This window comes from Trematomus bernacchii, unplaced genomic scaffold (assembly GCF_902827165.1).
Source record: "Trematomus bernacchii unplaced genomic scaffold, fTreBer1.1, whole genome shotgun sequence".
Lineage (NCBI taxonomy): Eukaryota > Metazoa > Chordata > Actinopteri > Perciformes > Nototheniidae > Trematomus > Trematomus bernacchii.
The window spans coordinates 133,072-138,081 of record NW_022987594.1 but is presented as its reverse complement, the minus strand read 5'-3'; the positions used below and the strand labels follow the sequence as shown (position 1 = coordinate 138,081).

At 42.2% G+C, this 5,010-nt stretch overlaps 1 long non-coding RNA gene across 1 annotated transcript; it reads left to right on the top strand.

Annotated features, from left to right (window-relative positions):
- The first annotated feature begins 1,561 nt into the window (after positions 1-1,561).
- On the top strand, positions 1,562-4,761 carry LOC117482438. Its single transcript, XR_004555882.1, has 3 exons — positions 1,562-1,653; positions 4,221-4,377; positions 4,483-4,761. It is a non-coding gene; the product is annotated as an uncharacterized LOC117482438 (long non-coding RNA).
- Positions 4,762-5,010: the final 249 nt, after the last annotated feature.

The window sequence follows — 5,010 nt, the reverse complement described above, 5'->3', positions numbered from 1 at the left end:
CTTTCCTTCACAGATCCCATGTGGACATATTTTAAGCAGACTGCCACCAATTCCTTTTTTGATATGTCCTTGCATTCGTCAGCTATTATAGCATAATAATGTCCTCCTTCTGATCCGTGCAATTCCTTTTTTATGTGTCTTAGAAGCAGAGTGGACGCAGCATTCAGCAGGTCGTTCTGTATGTCATGGCTAAGCATCTTTGCATTACCCGGGATGGCATCTAATCGTTGCTGTATCTCTGGACTGTATTTACAAAGGAGATTTAACAGCTCAAGGAAATTACCTGTGTTTTTCCCATCTTCATTTTCCCGGTGTCCGCGCAGAGGAATCTCTTGCTTTGCACACGTGAGAATGATGTCCAGTAAAACCTTTAAGTGTTCCCGATTTTTCTCAATTATCTCTCCCTGTCGGCCCTCTGGGTTGAGTAGCTGATGGAGGATGGTTCCATGGTCAGACTTCTCGCACTGTCTGTAGTTTATGTTTCTCTCCATAGCTATTGCATGAGCTGCGCTGCATTCATGTTTACTGAGAGCATAGTCGAGGTGTTTCCAGTCCCTGTAACCATGGCGACTGAATGTATCTTCTCCGCCGGCCCCGCCTCTCTCACTAAAATGCCGGCACATTTTACAAAATACACTGTCCTGGCTAATACTATATTCCAAGAATGTGTACTTGACATACCAGTGGGCAGCGAAGCTCCTTTTCTTTTGTCCAAAAAGTGTCTGAGGGTACTTTATTAGCTTTGGTTGTGTAGCCGCCGGGTCATCTATGGCTGACAGGTCCGGCACTGGGATGCTATTTTCTGTTGACCTGCCGCCAACGGATGCTACGTCCCGCAGAGGGACTGAGCTCAGCGGAGGCACAACATTAAATACACTCTCGTCTCTCTGAGGCGGCACCTGCTGTGAGGATGATGAGTGTGGTGGTTCCGGCGGCGGCGACTCTGTTCTTACTCTTTTTAAAAACCTGAACATTGATTGTTGTGACATTGTCAGTGAGTGCGGTATATTTTTTGTGTCTGTCCAGTCCACTGTCCTCCTTCGTCTGCGCGCGGCTGCGAGATGTTCTACGATGTGTTTGTTGCCGCGCTTCGACTATGACGGCCCCTACACACGGCGGCGTTCGGTCCGTTGGTTACGTTAATTCATGTTGCTTTTAATTTTATAGGTTTTTTTTAAAAGGGAAACACATGTTTGCTCTTATTTTATTATTTAATTGTTAATTTTGATAATCAAAAATAAAAATGTTGGTAAACTATATTTTCTCACAGTCATTTTTGATTAACGAATGGGTGGGCCCAGTGACAGAGTAGGTGGGCCCAGTGACAGAGTAGGTGGGCCTAGGCCCAGTAGGCCCACCCATAATGCAGCGCCTGGCTTGAGGCTTGCCGTAGTTCGAGTCAGGGACAGGGTGAGCCCGCCCTATTCTGCCCCCGATTGGCTGACTGAGATATGTGATAACCAATCATCAGCCCTCGAGGTTAAATCTAACCAACCCAACGAAAGGCACCACGTATACAAACCAATCAGAGGCAGCTTAGGGTGGGTCATTGCGTCTCTATCCTATGAAGAACAACCTAACTCTATGAGAACAACACTTATGGAGGAGAAATCGACGTGACTGACATTTTCATCTGAAGCGGGAGGTCAAACGGTAGGTAACCACTTCATTTTTACAAACACAGTATTTTTACAAATAATTTTATTTTGATGAAGTCAACCTTGGGTATGACTACGTGAGACTTAACGTTACACAGGCTGCTGGTGAGCAGTGTGGCAGGTTGCTGCGGTGGGTTTAACAACAAACAACCGTGACTAATAGCAGTGTTAGTTAAATCATCACGTATTTGCGTGTGTGAGCTAATGGATACGTACTATGAGCTAAGGGAATTTACAGTACTGTACCTGTGCTGTTTGCATTTCTGTCTAATAAAATATTCAATCAATCAAACATGTAGCTATCTTTTGAGACTGGATCATTCATTTCTTAACTGTATACTTCGATTTCTGTCTGATGTTTGTCTGTTAGTTTGAAAGTGTCTTTGAAAAACAGCTCTGAGCCTGTTTTTCAGGTCTCAGGCTCGAAAATGACATTCCCAGAACAAATGACCATATCTTCCCTTCTAAAAGGGTTAAATTAATAATCTTTTTTCTCAAAGTAATGATAAACCTGTGAGTTGGATGTAGAAAAGTCAGAATCAATATAGATGTTTTTTATTTTAAAGAACATTCAGATTGAACATAGTAAAAAAACTGTAAATTATAGTGTCCGTCCAAAGATTCTTTTTTACTTATAGTGAAAACCACCCTTGGATGATGGGTTAGTAGACTAAAAGCTTTAGGAATCCAAAGTACAACATATAAGTACCCTGTATCAAGATTGATGCAAAACAAGTGACATTTGACCTTTTGAGAGAGATTTAGCAAAAAGAAACCACTTCTGGGGTAATTTGGGGGGATTTTCCATATCTCTGGGCCCCCTTGCTCGATTTTGATGGTTGACACCTCTTTCTGACCGTTAGAGCCAATAGAATCGAAGGGGGAGTCCCCCACACACACACGTTGTGAAGAGAAAAGGTGGGGGCTTCGCACATGTCATTTTGCATCAGAGTGGACCTATCTCTAGCTTTGACATCTGGAAACGGAAAAGCAGTTTTAATGCTTATGGATTATCAGAAATCATTTCAAAGGGACACAGACACATTAGATTAACCTATGGATTAACTTCAGCAGCGTTTTTATCGTTTTAATGCCATTGAAGACCACTTTGGAGAGACTACAGAGCCAAGGTAAAAATGTTAGCATTTTTAGCTACCTAGCGTCACCTGTTTTGATGTCCGTTTTTGCTTATAACGTCGCAAATACGTATAATACAGTGGTAATGTCGGTGTCAATAGATTCTCTGTCACCTCACGATGTGAATCGATGTGGTGAAAAGATAAATAAGAAGGTTTTGTGAGTGATTTTCGGTGCAGTAAGGTGTTAGCATTTTTCGCTCGTTGCTAATTCAGAGGCTCAGTGTTAGCATTGTGGGTTTTCTTTGAAAAAAAAAAAAAAATGATCAGTTAGATGAGTTTCTTCCCGTTACATGGATATAAAACATTCATAGTTTTATTAAATGAACATGCCCTCAGACACTGTTTCCTGCAAGATGTTGCGGCAGTACCCCGGTCTCTCGGGCTTAACAGGTTAATAGATTGTAAAGTTTAAAGGAAACCTATCATGCTATATTTAAATGATATATTGTAGGGCCATACCTATATAAGGTATATTTATACGTTTCTGTTTTCAAAATACCAAACAGATCATGCATTTTAGCCATGCCTCATTTGGCTCTATGTGCTGTTTGCTGTCTACGGGTCTGATTCTGCTGACCACGCCCCCCTGCAGGAGAGGGGAGACGTGCTCTGATCAGCTGCTGGGCTGTCAGAAGAGGGGGAGAAAAAGAGATCTCCGTGTTTTATTATATAGAGTCGTTATTCATTTGTTTTAAAGCTCAATAAATAACAAAGAAGACCTTTGACCGGCACTTTTCTAATTTTGTCCGGAAGATTTAAACTTTAACGGACATCTTGACCGGCGAAACAAACTGAAACTGAAACTCTGCCGCACGGTCCCCTCGTTCCTTGGAAGAGGCGGAGAGGTGGGTGTTTGTCATCTGCTGGTGGACTAACCGGAGAGAATTACAGTGCTTGCCTCGACGGGGAGGGATTGCATTGCAGCGGGAGCAAACGCTTGCCTCGGGGAGAGAGAAAGAAAGCCACAGCGGAGAATAAACAGAAGGGTAACCATGGTAACCAAGTCTTCTTCACTGCTTTTGTGGCAGACTACAGCGCCACTTACAGGCCTGGCATATGTACTACAGCGTCTCCAGCGCTTTCGAACGGCAATGGCCGTGGCTGTCTCCTCCTGATTGGTGGAGTTGGCCCAATAGCCGTAGCGCCACCGTCCTGACGTCAGGACAGTGTTCAAATCTGGATCAGTTTTTATTAGATCCGTTGCAGCCCCTTTTTTAGAGATTTGGGTATGGAGGAAAATAGAGAGGGTTGTGTTTTCTGACACTTGGTGAGTTCCCTGGAACACCGGGGACACATATTCATGTATAAAAGACGTACAAAAGTGCATTTTGCATGATAGGTCCCCTTTAATGACCACATCTGAAAAACAACCTGTTTCAGCTACATTACTTTACCAGATCAGTGCACAATGTGTTCTTTTTAGGTTTCCTGAACTTCTCCCATACAATGGACCTGACGAGCGTGACAAACTGAGTGAGGAGTTTCTGGACTACCAGTCCATGGACATTGCCATGCCCGAAGACCCAGCCACGTTCGACATTGAGAGCTTTTGGGGAAACATGGCATCAATGAAGAATAAGGTAAGAATTATTCTGCACCCTTTGAAATACCCATTGACGTAATCAACTTAATTCTATACAAAAATACTTGAGAGTAATTAGGCTTCCTATGTACATTTTTCAAAGGTGACCGGTATGAGCAGATTTGGCAGGCTCTCTCGTATTGCCAAGTTGGTGTTGGTACTTCCACATTCAAATGCTGATGCTGAACGAGTGTTCTCTGGTGGGACTGAACAAAACCAAAACCCGAAACAGTTTGGCTCTTGATGGAACTCTATCATCCATCATGACTGTGAAGATGGCAAACCTTGAGCCACAGTGTTTCAAATGGGAGCCCCCTCCCTCTGTCATCAAGGCATCAAAATCTGCCACAAACACCTACAACATGAGACATGTCATGTAAACCAAAACACACAAACAAAGACATGCACTTTATTTTTTTATAATATATATTATATATATATATTATTCTGGTTCTAATTTTGTTACACTTAAAAAAAAAATGCACTAAAGGAATTGGTTCTTAAAAGGCTGCTATGTTTTCTTTATATTGACATTTTATAAATAAATTTATTTTATTTGTCAAACTTTTTCTTGTTACAATTGTTTTCATTTCTACTTGTGCTGGTCAATTATTAACACTATATAAGCATG